General features: G+C 45.2%; 1 protein-coding gene across 8 annotated transcripts in view; it reads left to right on the top strand.

Moving 5' to 3' along the window:
• Erc1 (ELKS/RAB6-interacting/CAST family member 1) overlaps positions 1 to 16120 on the top strand; it is a 338915-nt gene that overhangs the window by 308944 nt on the left and 13851 nt on the right. The gene's annotated exons all lie outside the window — the stretch shown is intronic.

The following is a 16120-nucleotide window of genomic DNA, read 5'->3' as shown; positions in this document are numbered from 1 at the left end:
TTTTTCCTGGGGCTGGCTGGGGGTCAGATCCTCAGACTTATGTGTACTGCAGCAGCACTTTACCAACTGAGCCATCTCTTTAGGTCCCAATATCATTTTTAATTGAGGTATAGTTTTTTGTTTATTTTTAAATCAACAGAAAGTACACATAACATTATTTTTTAAATACATGCTGAGTTAAACATGTATTACTTCACCTTTTTTTTTTTTTTTTTTTTTTTTTGGTGAAGGTTGATTTCACCAAAGTTAGAATTTCAGGTTAATGTAGTACCCAGGAATGTCATCTTCCTCCTGCTTCTGTTCTGCATACTCCTCAGTGTGGCCACCAGAGGGGTGGTCTTCACTGTAAATACATCCTGGATAGCAGCAGCTGAGAAGTGTGACCAAGGGGTACCAACCTATAGTCTAATTCTTCAGGGTGTCTCTTGAGAGAGTTGGGATCTGGTTAGCGCAACCTTCTACCCCAGGATCTGTGACGCATTCCAACCTTCTAGCCCTGTCAAAGCAGCAGCTTGAAGCTAGGACTGGAGGTGGGCACTACAAGGGGAGGTTGGGGGTCTTTGGACCCCAGGACAGCAACAGCAGGTGAGCAGTAGGTGTGTGGTAGTCTAAGTCTTCAAAACGGGCACCTCAATTCTCATAGAACTGGGTGGGGAGAAGGAATCGTCCTCAGATTGGTCCTCTTTGGTCCCCTTCTCCAAAGTAAAACAAATGTTAAATTATTCCAGGAAATGGATACCTTGTAGCATCCATTCCACGAGGCAGTATTCTCCCGTCTTCAGCCAAAGCCTTGGGGAAACAAGGGCTGGAGGTGGTGGGTTGGAGAGAAATAGCACTCCTACCTTAGAGAAGGACGAGTCCCACAGACAAATAAAGGCCTGACGGTTGGCTAAAGGAGAAATCCATGGGAGTCTGCTCAAGGAGTATTAGGGATTTATTAGGATGTAAATTGAGGAAATACACTCACGAATACAGAACCAAGTAAACAGCTGAAGTTGTCCTCTGTTCTCACCCGGAGTGAATCCACCTGGCAGTTTGATCACACCAGGAAACTGGAACCAGGGAGAAGGGAACTCTTGACTCCTCTTCCTTTCCTTTTAAGAGGGCACCGCCTCCATCCGGCCATATAGCCCAGGGTCGTGGGTGGAGCAAATACCACTACAGTTGGCTTCAGCCAGGTTGGTCCCCACCCTCTCCTGCACCCCTCCAGTGAGCACCCTGTGGTTTTGTGGAGGAAAATGAGGGAGACATAAAATACCCTCTCCTGGACGTATTTTATTGTTATTGACAGTAATCAACATTGTTATGTTACTGGCATTGTTAGGGTCAAAGCTGTGGTGGTATTGTGTTCCCCGAAATATTGTGCACTCTAATAAACTTAGCTAGGGTCAGAGAACAGAACAGCCACAATATTAAACATAGAGGTTAGGCAGTGGTAGCACACACCTTTAATCCTAGCATTCCAGAGGCAGAGATCTGTCTGGATCTCTGTGAGTTCAAGGCCACACTGGAAACAGCCAAGCATGGTGACTCATGCCTTTAACCCCAGGAAGTAATGGCAGGAGGCAGAAAGGTATTTAAGGCGTGAGGATGAGGAACTATAGCCTGGTTAAGCTTTCAGGCTTTCGAGAAGCAGTTCAGCTGAGATCCATTTGGATAAGGACACAGAGGCTTCTAATCTGAGGAAACAGGATCAGCTGAGGAATTGGTGAGGTGAGGAAGCTGTGACTCTGTTTCTCTGATCATTCAGCGTTCACCCCAATACCTGGCTCAGGTTTGTTTTTATTAACAAGACCTTGTAACAATTCATGCTACACAAAGCCTCAATCCTGGAAGCCCTAATGTGCCAGTCTTGGCTCCCCATCCTCAATGGGCCGAGTAAACTGACTAGTAATAGTGAAAAGCAGAAAAGGGAAATTGATTCATTTTGGCCACATTGAGGAGAACAGAGTTCCAAAGACACCCACTTCCTTCAATCCATCTTCTGGGTCCTTACATGAAATTTAGGCTTAAATACAAGGCTTACATAGGTAGTCTCAGCCAAAGTATGGTCCTTCCTGTCACTGTCAGAGCTATGTGACATCTTTTCAGGAGACAGGTTCCTCTGAGGCACCAAAGGCTGCCTTTTCTTTCTTGGAGCGTGAGAGTTCTGGGGACATTCCAGTTCCTTGGAGACCATTGTTTCAATGGTGTGATAACCAAAGGAAAGGACATGAGTGTCTCTTTAGTATATATTCATTCTTGAACTAGGGATGTGGCTCAGTGGTACAGTGTTTGCCATGCAAACAAGAGGCCTGGAGTTGAGACCCCCAGAATCCATATAAATGCTAGGTAGGTGTAGCAGCCCTTTGTAAGCCCAGCCTCAGAGCACCCATACATAGCAAGCTAGCTAACAAGACTAACTGTGTTAGCAAGCTCTGGGTTTCATTGAGAGCTCCTGCCTCAGAGAATAAAGTAAAAAATTAATGAAGACTCCCAGTATTGACCTCAGACCTCCCCATGCATATTCATGCACTCACACTCATGCATACACGTACATGAGGAAAAGAAGAAAAAGTAGTATCTGAATTCTTGCTAGGACAGATGGTTGTGTAACAGATTTCTGAACTCACTCCTAGATGAAATTTTGAATTCTTGTTCCACCACCTCCTCTACCCCTGTCCCACCCAATAACCAAAGGAGGTTTGTATTTCCCTAGATAAAAAGAGAGGACTGGGCTTGGAAGGCAGGGGCAGGTGGAACTCTGAGTTCGAGGACAGTCAGAGTGTACAGAGAGAGTGCCAAGACAGCCAGGGCTACACAGAGAAACCCTGTCTTGAAAAACAAAAAGAAAAGAAGAAGAAAAGAAAGAAAGTGAGAACTAAAAAGGTTCAAGTTTGGGGTTCAAGAATACTGAGGCAGACTGTCCTTTTATAAGAGACCGATTAGAAGAGCTGTTAACTCCATAGATGGCAGCAGCTTGCAGGGTTTCTAGGGAGAACTGAGGCCCACAAGGCAGAGTGAGAGTCCCTTCTTAATGTACTTAAGAGGAAGCGGCGGGTGGGGAAGGGATTGAAAAGTTTGCTGGTTGCTGGGGTAACAGTGAGTAGTCAGTTAAAAGAGTGTCAGATGGCCATAAACTTATTTCCTAGCTAGCCATTACTAGGAGAGACAAGAATCTAGAGAAACTAAACTACTATAGTGACAAGAACTGTCACAGTCCAGCCAAAGTGAGGAAACTTTAATAAGACAATGCAATCCTGGTTAATAAGAATACCTGAAAAGCCAGAGGAAAGCATGGTGTGTCCCTTCTCAAACCCTCAAAGAAAAGTATCAGGAAAATCAAACCATGCCCTTGAATTCAATTCAGTAGAAAGACATGCTGGGCGTAGTAGCTCTCAGCTGTGGTTCTAGCATTCAGAAGGCTTAGACACAAACAGATTACAATGAATTCAAGACCGTCCCCCTCTGCTTACCTAGGTCCAGGCTAGCCTGGGCTGTAGAATGATTCTGTCTTTTAAAAAAAATTGCAGAAAAGAAACAAGATGTTTACCTTCATCCATTTTTCTCTTGCTAGAAGCACAGTACCACTACTTGGCTAAATCATAAAGAAAAGTTTATTTTGGTTCACAGTTCTGGTCCAAGGTCAAGGGCCTACATCTGGGGATGGCTTTTTTGCTGGCAGCATCCCCAGGCAGTACATTGTATCACATGGCAAGAGACAGCAATCACAGGAGAGACCTCCTCAAACTGGCTTTGATAACACACCCATTCTGGAAATAATGCATTAATCCGTTAATGTATTAGTGTGTGAGTGAGTTAATCCAGGCAAATGGGGTGCTCTCACCTCTGAAAATTCCTACCTAGCTTCACCCTTTCTCTTTTACTAGGGATTGCATTTCAACCTAAGCTTCAGGGGCAGCAAACTGTATTCACACTGTATGTAGTAGTGTTCCTTCTGCCATCCTGGCTTGAAAAAAATCTCTTCTGACCAAATAGAAACAAAACCCAGTGGATGTATAGAAAGTAATGGCTCACCATCCTAAAACAGACATACACAAAGTATTACAGAGAAAGTAACAATAGTTGGATCAGATGAATCAGGACCCAGAATCTGGCTCTGGCTCTCTCCAACTTTGGGACATCAAATCATTTGTTTGTTTGTTTTGCTTTTTGGTTTTTCAAGACAGGGTTTCTCTGTGTATCCCTGGCTGTCCTGGATCTCACTTTGTAGATCAGGCTGTCCTTGAACTCAGAGATCCACCTGCCTCTGCCTCCTGAGTTCTGGGATTAAAGGCGTGCACCGCCACTGCCCAGCTGTAATTCTTAACCTTTGTGAACGCCAGTTTTTCAGCTCTACATTATAATATTTCTTCCTAGGATTACTTGACATCTAATGAAATAACATTACTTATTAGCATGTTGAAAGAGGTTGTCTAGAGTAGTGGATATAAAGGAGGTAAACGCCAGATCTTCTCAGCAAAGGATCGCTTAGTGTGGACTTGCCCTGTGGGCAGAGTAAGTTTCTCAATTCCATAGTTGTTTCTTCTCAAGGTAGTTGTGTCCTCCAGAGGACCCTGGTTTGAGTCCCTGCACCTACATGGCAGCTAGCAACTGTTTGTGGCTCCAGTTCCAGGGGATTTGATGCCCTCTTCTGGACTCCATGGACACTGCATGCACATGCTGTACAGTCATATATGCAGGCAAAACACCCATATGCATAAAATGAAATAAGTAAATGAATTTAGAAAGAATAAAAATGGAGAGTTCTAATATATTAAAAAGATAAATAAATCTTCTGTTTCCAAATGACCCAGAGATGAGACTATAAATACTCAGAGTTAACACACTGAAAGTTGAAGGCCACTGCCTCAAATAGATTAGAGGCAGAGCCTGGAAAGAAGTTAGGAAGTGACGTTTTGTCACTGTCAGAATTCAGCCTCCAAATCTTATATTCTTGGGAATTTTGAGAGTTGTTTATCTTATGGTTTATATCGGGTTTTGGGGGGGTTTTTTGTTGTTTTTTTGTTTTTGTGTTGCTTCATTTTGTTTTTTTCTGTGTTGTGTTGTTTTGTTATTTGTTTTTTTTTTGCTTTATTTTGTTATGTATCCACTTTTGACTCGTGCAGCCCAGGCCGTCCTTGAACTTCTGGTCTTCCTGCCACCACCTGCTAAGTACTGGCATAAGCCATGACTCACTTTGGTGTTTTCTTGGGGTCTGAGAGATTAGCTTGAACAAAACTGGACAGAGGTACATGGAAGGAAGCAGACACACGCACCTCAGTGCCGTATGCTATCAGTGACAGCTAAGGTATACACTGTGTGTGTGTGTGTGTGTGTGTGTGTGTGTGTGTGTGTGTGTGTGTGTGTGTGTGTATAAAAGAGTCAGCCAGCTTTGAGTTTGCCTCTTTGATCTTAGTTTTCTTTTTCTTTTGTTTGTTTGGATTTTGTTGGGTTTGCCGCTGCTGCTGCTGCTGTTTTTGAGACAAGGTCTCATTATGTTGCGCTGACTGATCTGAAACTTAATGTATAGACCAGGCTAACCTCCAACCCATACAAGTCCGTGGACTTCAAGTCCGTGGGCCTCTGCCTCACAAATAGGGTGTGTGCTCCACACTCAGCTTTGCTCTTCGCTCCTTTCCCACCCCTGCCCTCCACTCTCCAGTGCTTGAATTCTGTGAGACTTGTGCTGCTAGATGCTGGTGTACTCTGTCCTCACCGTTATTTTCAGGTGATCTTTTACTGAACTCTCCCAATTGGAATGTTCCTCTTGTTCTCTAAGCAGGGGAAATTATGAGCCTGTATTTCTAGTCCTATGTGGACTTTCTTTTGAACTTCCTGTTAGTCTCTGTCAGTGCTGTGATTCAAAGAGCATAAAAATGGAGTCATAAAAATTATTTGCAGCAAATTCTAGAAGGCTTCCCTGTGAAATTTTTCACTTGCTATTGTTATGTTTTGTTTATTTTCTGTTTCCAGTTTTGTCCTCAGATCTTTCCTGTTTGTATGTGATTATATCACTATTTTGCTTGCTTGCAGAGACATCATCTAGGCAGTCCTTGAACTTAGTATGTGCATGAGGATAGCCTTGAACTCAAGATCCTCTTGCCTCCTGCCAAGTGCTAAAATTAAAGGTGTATGATACCTTACCCAGACATCACATTTTTATTTTTTCTTTTTCCTCTTTCAGGTGTGTGTGTGTGTGTGTGTGTGTGTGTGTGTGTGTGTGTGTGTGTGTGTTCGTGCACGCCTTAGGTTGATGCTGGGCCTGTTTTCTGACTTGTCTGCCACCTTATTTTTAAGACAGGATTTCGTAATCAAACCCAGAGCTGGCCTACATAGCTAGTCTCTCTAGCCAGCTTAGGAGATCCTCGTCCCAGGCTGGAGGTACAGATGGGTTGCCTTGGCATCCAGCATTCATTTGGATTCTGAGGGTCTACACTCTAGTCCTCTTGCTTGCAGGAAGAGGACTTTAACTGCTGAGCCATCTCCCCAGGTCTACGGCACGTTACTTTTTATGAACTAGTTCAAGTATCCCCGAAAGTATAGAGGTTGATAGAATGTTACCTGTGGTATTTTAAAAGAGAACTGTGCCCCCAGGCTCCAGGTCTGGAACACTTGGTCCCCAGTTAGTGGTGCTATGTGGGAAGCTTTAGAACAGTGGTTCTCAGCCTTCCTAACGCTGTGACACTTTAACACAGCCCCTCAGGTTGTGCTGACCCCCAATCATAACATTATTTTTGTTGCTATTTCATAACTGTAATTTTGCTACTGTTATGGATCATAATATCTGATATGCAGGATATCTGATATGCAACCCCTGTGAAGGGGCCATTGGACCCACAGGCCAAGAACCACTGGTTTAGAAGGGGCAGCTTGGCTGGAGGAAGTATGTCACTAGGAATAGGTTTTGAGAGTTTAGATTCAGCCTCACTCTCCATCAGTTTGCCCTCCCCGTTTCATGCTGTGGTTGAGATATGAGCTCTCAGCTTCTTGTTCTTTCTCTCATAAGTTGCTTTTGATCATCACAGCAACAGAAAAGAAACTAATACCAGACCCTATCTCAAAAATAAGAGACAAGGGCTGGGGAGATGGCTTCATTGCTAAAGGATCTAAGTACTTGGCACGCAAGTGTGAGGACCAGAATTTGCATCCCTAGAACACATGAAGCTAGATGCTATAGCACATCCTGGTGCTGCTAGGGGAGAGAGGAAGCAGAGGCAGGAAACTCTCCAGAAGCTCATGAGCCAGTTAGCCCAGTGTAAGCGGTAGTGAACAAGAGACCTGTCTCAAACAAGGGTGAAGGAAAAGATAGACTCCTGAGATTGTTCTTTGACCTTGACAGGCACACATTCATACACAGACACACACACTTTAGATACACACACACACACACACACATACACATACACACACACACACACATACACACACACACACCACACCTACACATATTAAAATAGAAAATAAATTTTAAAAATTGAAAAGTGCTATGACACATATTTGTAATTCTAGCTGTGAGATGTCTGGGGCAAACAGAACCCAGGGCTTGCCGGGAAGCTAGTGTATCCTAATCAGCAAGCTTCAGGCCAATGAGAAACCCTTTCTCAAAAAACAAGGTAGACTGGGGCTGAAGCTCAGTGGTAGAACACTTGCCTAGCATCTGTGAGGCCCTAGGTTCAGTCCCCAGGACTGCCAAGAGGGTGGGTGGGAGATGGACAGCTCCTGAGGGATGACACCTAAGGTTGTCTTCTAGCTTCCATACACACATGCATGTGTGCCCCACATGTGCAGACATGTGTGCATGTACACAATTAGATAGTTAAGATTTGTACTTTGAGTAGGTAGAGAGACGGCTCTGCAATTCAGAACATACTGCTCTTACAGTGCCCATGTCAGGCAGCTTCTGATTGGGGGATCTGACACCTTCTTCTGGCCTCCATTAGCACCTGCATTCATGTACACATATTCTCACACCAACTCATGTGCATGTACATAATTAAATATCTTTGTTGTCTGTCAGTATTTTGTTGTAACAGTCACACCCCGACCTCCAACCTCCCTTTGAAGTGTTAAAGCAGTTCAACTGGTAGATTCTACTAAACACTAAAAGTGGATTTTCCCCCGAGAGGACAAATTCTTTTTCTGTTTTTCCACCATAAATGCTAGCTTCCCATCAGGGGTTGAACCACACTGGAATGAGTTTGTATCAGCTGCTCTTTGGGTCACTGAACTTGGATTCTAATCCCTGTTCCCAGCACTTGGTCCCATTTTTATTTTTTAGAAAATATTGTTCCAAAACTTGTGTCAGGCCTTGTCTTCTTGGATGCTTTTTCCATTTGTTCTCTCCAATTGCTGGGTAACTTTCGTCCATCCCTCTTTTGAAAGAAGTGAACTCCAGTGACTGTGCTTGAAGCGGTACTCAGCACACAACCTGGAAGCTGTTTGCACCACTCCGAGCTCATCAGTCATTGGCCGTAGACAGACATTCCATTCTTCCTCTTGGATGGCTTTGCCTTGGCTGCTGTGCCACCCAAGTGAGGCAAACAGACACAGGAGCTGGTTGGGGCAGAGCCTGAGATCCGCAGGGACAGAGAGGGGAAGGAGAGTGGTTCTTGGTGGGTGACGGACTTTGTTCTGGTTCTCAGCCTCAGTGTTTGTGGTCTGCGTTTCTTCTTCTTTCTGTGATGCCTGAACTTGTTTTCTCAGCTCACACACTGAAGTCTCGTCCAAAGCACTAAGAGCAGCAGCACGTAAGAGGCCAGACTAGCAATCTAGCAGAGACGAGCAGAGCCCTGAAGATAAATGTGCGTTCGCCTCAGAACTGAGCAGAGGAATGTGTGCATGCTGTATGTGTCTTGACACATTTATGAAAAATACACAGTCTAGTGGACTCGCCTCCTTCTCAGCTGTGCTCTCACACAATCTGGCATTTTCTTCTTCCAGAATATCTTGCTATTTGGATGCTGAAATATCTGGCAAAAAAATAAAATTAGGATTTGGGACTGGAGAGATGGCCCAGTAATAGAAGTGTTTGTTGCCCAAGCATGAGGCTCTGAGTTTGACGCCCACACCAGAACCCACATTAAAAAGCTAGGCAATGGCATGCACCTGTGCCCAGTGCTGGGGAGGCAGAGAGGAGGATGCCTGGGTCTTACTGTGAAGACAAGGAGGACTGTGGCACAGAGCTGAGTAGACACAGGAGGGGCTCAAAGCCAGCAGAGCACTGACTTCTGACTCTAGAACCCAAAACTCCTGCCTTGTTTCTCATGATATTCCCTAGCACTAAGTTGAGAAAACAGAGAGGAAATGGAGATTTGACTATAGAGAATTATAGTCAAAAATAGCACTTTTGCATTCTTGAAATTACACAAACATTAAATATTATTTTCCATTCATTCCCAGTATAAGAATAGTGTGTTCTGTTTGGTGTCTACATAGAAGAATATACTACAGGCTTGTGCTAAGTGCAGAATAACATTATTTGTGTCATTGGGGGAAGAATTACAAATTAGGGTACCTATGTTAAGTAATATATATATGTATATATGTATACACGTATACAGACACACACACACACACACACACACACACACACACACACACACACACACACGTCCTTCTAGACAGGCAATGTGATCCCAACTACTTGAGAGTGGGGGTTGGGGATTTAGCTCAGTGATAGAGTGCTTGCCTAGCAAGCGCAAGGCCTTGGGTTCGAGCCTCAGCTAAAAAAAAAAAAAAAAAGAATGTTGCTTGAACCTAGGCATTGGGTCTAGCATGGGCAACATAAGGAAATCTGAACTGTTAAACAAACAGACTTTTCCCCAAATTTGTTCTAGAGAAGAGGATTCTGTCATCTCTGTCATATCTGTCCCTCACTACCACACCTGACACTTCCTGACTAGGGAGCTCCTGGTTCTTCTCACTCACCTTACTGCCCCAAGCTCACTGGGACTGTATGAAATGGCATAAGGACACATTCCAAGTACAGGCTTCCTACATTTCAGCTTTGCAGCAAAAAAAAAAAAGCCACTGGGCCCTTTTTTCTCCCACAGATTCGTGTGTGTGTGTGTGTGTGTGTGTGTGTGTGTGTGTGTGTGTGTGTGTGTGTGAGAGAGAGAGAGAGAGAGAGAGAGAGAGAGAGAGAGAGAGAGAGAGAGAGAGAGATGCTTTAATCATGATCGTATCCCCCCACTCCATGCCGCTGCCACTGTCTTATCGCCTCCCTGCATCACCCAAATCCCTTCCTCACAAGTCATGGGGCCTTACTTCATGTAATTGTTATTGCCATGGTCCACACTGGACTCGAGTCCTCAGATACGAACACGGGCTGTTTTGTAACTGGCAAAGCATTGCAGTTGTAGAGACAGCAATGCCTTTAGCCCCCTGATGCCTTATTTTCCTTTGTGTTGAAAGGATTTCCATCAAAGTCCCAGTGGAGGCAGTTATTCGTTTACCACGCCAGAACACCAGGTAGTTTCCAGTTGACCGTGGTAAACAGTTATTCGTTTACCACATCAGAACACCAGGTAGTTTCCAGTTGACCATGGTAAACAGAAGTCTCCAATGTCACCTCCCACAGATAAGGCTATCCCAGTTAAGGAAGGAAAACATGTATCCAGCTGAAGCTGTGTAAATCATACCAACATAGCCCTTTTTGACACTAAGGTCTCAGTGCCTTAGGACCTTTGGAAATGAAAGTTTCCAGGCCAGTCATGGTATTTAAAATAAGTTACTATTAGTTCTTGTTCAGAGTTTTAGATTTTTTTTTTTAACCAAAAATTTGATGGTACTGACCCTCACTGGCACTATCTGGAAATAGAAGTCACTTAAATTTCTTCAAAATAGTGTCTACTGGGATGCATACCTGAGAACATGAAGGTAACATTGGCTGTGTGTACTGGACATTCTCAAGGGAAACTGGTGTACAGTTTCAAATAGAAATATGAGTGAGACCACACCCTTCCCCGTGGAACTCGACCTACCAGGACAAAATCAAAAGAGGGATCCTAATACATAAGCAGCTTTCAACATACATGCAGACATTGCTGCCGTCTTCCACAACACATACCACCACTCTCCATAACTCAAAGCCTCCCCCACCCCAAGTCAGGGAAAATACTGACACAGCCTCCCTGCCTGCTCTAAAAGTCCCAGCTATTTTGAATTACCCAGCCCTCCACACTAGCTACTTTCTTAGGCATTCCAGCTATTGTTGTTGGAACCACTGCCATAGAAGTGCTGAGAGTTTTCTGATTCTGAGTCAGAAAGATGGGACCAGGCCATGCTCACTGTCATATTCCCAACATGGAGAGTTAGAACAGGATATAAATGGTCATTGGGTTCCACAGCATTGTATACCAACAGCAATCTATTAGCTTCCTCCAGCTAAAAAACACCATATAGGGGGCTGTGGGAGTTTGAATGTAATTGGCCTCCATAAGCTCATAAGGAGTGGCACTATTAGGAGGTGTGGCCTTGTTGGAGGAAGTATGTCACTGTGGGGGTGGCCTTTGAGGTATCATATATGCCCAAGCCATGCCCTGTGCCTCAGTCTATTTCCTGTTGCCTTCTGATCAAGATGTAGCCAGCACTATGTCTGCCTGCAACGCCTTCATGCTCCCCACCATGGTGATAATGGACTGAACCTCTGAAACTGTAAGTGAGCCAACCCAATTAAATGTTTTCCTTATAAGGGTTGCTGTGGTCTTGGTGTCTCTTCACAGCAATAGAAACCCAAACTGAGGCAGGGGCTCACATAGAAATGTATCTCCTCCTCATTCTGGAGGCTGGAAATCTAAGATCAGGATGTTGGTTCTAGGATCCTTGGTTCTCTGGTGGTAGACTTCTCTCTGTGTCCTCACAGGATCTAGTCTCTGTACCTGCACATCCCTGGTGCCTGCATGTATCCAAATTACTACTACTTACTGTACCAGTCGTGAGGTTAGAGCCTACACTAAAGGCCTGGTTTTAGCATAATCACCCTTTAAAGATCCTGTCTCCAAATACAGCCATATCCCTAGGTTCTTGGGATTAAGGCTTCAACTTGTACATTTTAGCTGGACACAGCTCAGTCCATAAAAGCTTCCTGAGGACTACTTCAGAGCTAATTACTGGTGGGCCACTGTTTCAGGGTTTTGATTTAGCTGATTTCCATACCAGCTATAGAAAATGGATTCCAAATAAGCCTTGGGTTTTTACTTGTCCAAAGGTAAGGGGTGCTGCAGAACTTATATCCATGAGTTACACAGGACTCCCTCAAGGGACACGGACACAGGGCTGCTGGCTCCTTCCACTCAGTGAGCCATGTGGGGAGCACTTTCTATTACAGGGCCTTTCTGGAAGAGCTGTTGTAGTCACAAAGCTACAACAATGTCCCTAACGAATGAAATACGGAACATGGTGGGGGATACAGGGACGGGACTCTTCTACACAGCACAAAAGCTGTCCTACTGCTCTGCCCTCCCTTTGACACAAAAGGATGCTAGGTGCAAAAGAAAACGCTGAGCCTAGCATATGCTCACTGGCTAGAAGGGACCTTTAAGTTCCGCCCTAAAGCTCAGGCTCTGGTGGATAAGATTTTTCATGGGGTCCTTCTTAGTGAGAAATAATGGTTTTAATGTTATCTATCAGCCTGAGTCTTTTTAAATCAAATTGTGAGCCAGATATCAGGCAGATCTTATTTCCACCTTGGCAAAAAAAAGCATGTGATGTGATGGTAGCTTTAAGCTAGTGTGATGAATCGGGCATGGTGCCCACTCCAGGGATCCTAGCAAAACCAGGGCAGTCTTGTCATCATAGGCCGTACGTGATGTTAACATGTCATCATTCTCCAGACTCTCTGACTTCGTGCCATGTGATACATCTAGAGTCTATGGGAAATTACTCTGCATTTGCTAGGCTGAAACAGAACCAAGTTTGATCAGCATTCACTCCTAAAGGAGAGTGTTCCACAGCTGAAACTCAGTGCAACAAGCAGAAGGAAGGGATCTTGGAAAGAGAAGGTGTGGCGTCTCCGGCCCCTGCTGATGAGACCCAGAGCAGGTGCCCTGGAGTTCTCAGGAACTGAAACTTCAAGCCAGAAATAGCTTGCAGCTTCCCGCTGGGTATGGTTGTTTGCTAAGGCAAACCAGGGATAGGCTCTGCTTAGTCAGACATGAAGTCTGGAAAGAATTTGAAGAGCACCTCTCTCAAGACAGCTGAAGCCAAAGAGGTGAACTGGCTCCTCTAAGGTGAGGAAGCTGCCGGGCGGTGGTGGCGCACGCCTTTAATCCCAGCACTCGGGAGGCAGAGGCAGGCGGATCTCTGTGAGTTCGAGGCCAGCCTGGGCTACCAAGTGAGTTCCAGGAAAAGGCGCAAAGCTACACAGAGAAACCCTGTCTCGAAAAACCAAAAAAAAAAAAAAAAAAAAAAAAAGGTGGGGAAGCTAAGTGGCACATGAGGCTTGTTTCAGGTACTGGCCCACTGTTGCTCCTTGCAGCCTGAGAATAAATTCTCAGTGTGTCAACTCCAGCAGGACCCTTTCATATGCAGAACATCTTGTCAGGATGCTGCCAGCTCCAGCTGAGTGTGTCTCAGAATAGCATGATGAAGTGTACCACCCAAGCCTGGAGGAAGGGGATAGAGACTAGTGAGGAGTATTGGAGTGCTTGCTTAACCTCTTGCAGGGCTGTAACTCTGCCGCCTTCACTTGTTCCCTATAGGACTGCGTAAGTCCTATTGAGTGTCGTGCAGCCAGCAGCAGTGGTCTCACAGACATTGGGGATAATTGCACAGGGCCACGTGGAGCCTTATCTGGGCTCTGGTTTATTAGGGTTGGCCTTCTCAGGTTATATGCAGAAGAATGATTCCAGGTTTCTCAGTCTCTCCCTTGAGTGGCTTTAGCTGAATTGTTTCTTTACTTCTCTTGAAGGCTGAGCCCACATTCTGTTTCTGCTCCCTAGAAGGAGAAGGTAGGAGGAAAGATCTGTCTATTCTTCAAGTGCTTGCCTTGTCTTCTCCGTTTAGGCCAAAGCTATGTGAGGCTGTTGGAGGTCTGAATGCCATGGCTTTGCCATACTTCTTGGGGAGCTGCACTCATCGCATGGAGAACTTAAATATTCATTGAGCCAGATTAGGCTGGAAATATCCTTAGAGTCTCTCTGTCCTACCCTTCTTGACCTGTGTAATTACTGACTGCAAAAGTCTGAGATGCAAGAGGTTGTGGGAACATTTTTCTTTCAGCCATAACCTTCCTTAAGGAGCTTTCAAATCATATCCCACACTTTCTTCCCTTCAGCATGCTAAATTTAGTAACATGCAACCCTGCCCCTATCCACCTCCGTGCCAGCCAAATCAGACACAGCATTCCATATCACAGTGTGTGCTACTTGTGTCTCTCCACTGTCCATGGCCATCCGTGAAATGTGCACCATGTTAACCCAGAGACCACTTGGATGAGCTCACCTGACCCCAGAGTCTGGTTATTAATAGACCCCTTCCATGGTTCTATGTCACTGGACCAGGAGTGTGTACCCCACCAAAGGATCATCCTGTCACTTCCTCTAGGAGTGACCAATCAGATAATACATCAGGTTTGCACTACATTCAAGAGGAAATCCAGCAAGATGACCACAGAAGCCTTTTCAGTCTTTGCCCATCACTGACACTGATGTGGGATAGCACATGTTGGAAGAGCAGTCCTAGGAGCAGTCGTGTTGCGCACATGCCGCAGTGGCTACAAGGTTCCCTTCTCTCTCCCCACGTGGCCAGAGAGCCGAGCGGGCCTCATGCTGCTTCTGCACTTCAGTCTAGCTGCAGCAAGGCCTTATCCTACCACCCTGACAGCTTCGGCATTAGATTTCCTAATCCATTGTTTGGTTTGTGTGGGGGGAGGGGTTGTGTCTTTTTCCATCCTTCCCTTTTGACACTCTTCATTTCTGAGAGCCAAACCAAACACATGGGCCTGGCCAGCCACCCTGCCTGGGTCTATGCTTCCCAGAATATTGCTGTTGTTGTGATAGATCCCTTCAGCGAGAGGGAGGTTTTCTTTCAGTTTGCTAACAGTGGGCAAGTCTCGGTTCATTTCAGCTAGCAGATGAGTGAAGATATGTGAGGTGTCGCCAAATCAGCTTAGAACCAAGACTTTGAGAGTTCTTGATAGTTGGAAATGTTTGTTTAGACCATGCCACTGCAAGCCCATATAAAGTAGATCCCAAGCTGGGTAACATGTCCTTGTCACTACCTACCCCCTGCCTCAGGACTATGCCTCTGTTTAGTAAGCCACCATAGCTAACTGGCTTATTGTTTGAAGGTTTCTAAGGACATTTCTCCATGGAAGTGATTCCCATTCTCTTGGCACTTCAAACTCAGTGCATAGGGCACCAACCAAAGCATTATAAATGTCCCATTGAGTTTTTTCTGTCCCACTTTTTTTAACTTTTTATTTATTCATCATGCATCTTGATCCCATTCATTTCCCTGTCCCTTCATATCCACCCTCTGCCCTTGCAAACCCGCCCAAAAAAAATAAAATTTAAGAGATGAAAAAAAAAAAAGAAAGAAAAATCTCATCGTGGAAGCTAGTGTGACACAGTGAGTCGCACAGTATACCCTTTAGTCCATACATCTTTACTTGCAAATGTTCATTGCAAAGAGTCATTGATCTGGTTTCTACTATGATACCGGGCCCTCACTGGGACTTTTCTTGGATATCCTGTTGTTGCCCTGTGTTGTGGAGATCCTGCAACTTTGGATCTGCAGGACCAACCCCTTTACATGCTCCAGCAGATCATAGATGGGGTGGATGTTGAGCTGGGCCAACTCCTAGTTCTGGGCCTAAGAGGTTGCTGGGTTGGCCAGCAGCCAGCTGTCCCCCATTCATCCTCACCGCCAGATTGAACTCTGCAGCATTCCTCTGCTAGTTCACCCTATGCAGCAAGGGCCAGGCCAGTTCTCCTGCTTTAGGCCCTCAGGGTAGGCTCTCCCACACCTGCACCACCAGGGCCAGCTCTTGTGTGTTTGTATAGGCAAAGTGCAGGAGTCACTCTCCTGGGTACTACAGCTGATGAGGGGCAGGGACAGCTCTCCCACTCTCAGGACCTCTGGGCCAGATCTCTCCTGCTGTCCCCACTTTTATCTTTCATAGTCATGGGTGTTGCTG

This window comes from Peromyscus californicus, unplaced genomic scaffold (genome assembly GCF_007827085.1).
Source record: "Peromyscus californicus insignis strain IS unplaced genomic scaffold, ASM782708v3 Scaffold_6__1_contigs__length_162567912, whole genome shotgun sequence".
In the NCBI taxonomy this organism is placed as follows: domain Eukaryota; kingdom Metazoa; phylum Chordata; class Mammalia; order Rodentia; family Cricetidae; genus Peromyscus; species Peromyscus californicus.
This window is presented reverse-complemented; position numbering and strand designations above follow the sequence as displayed.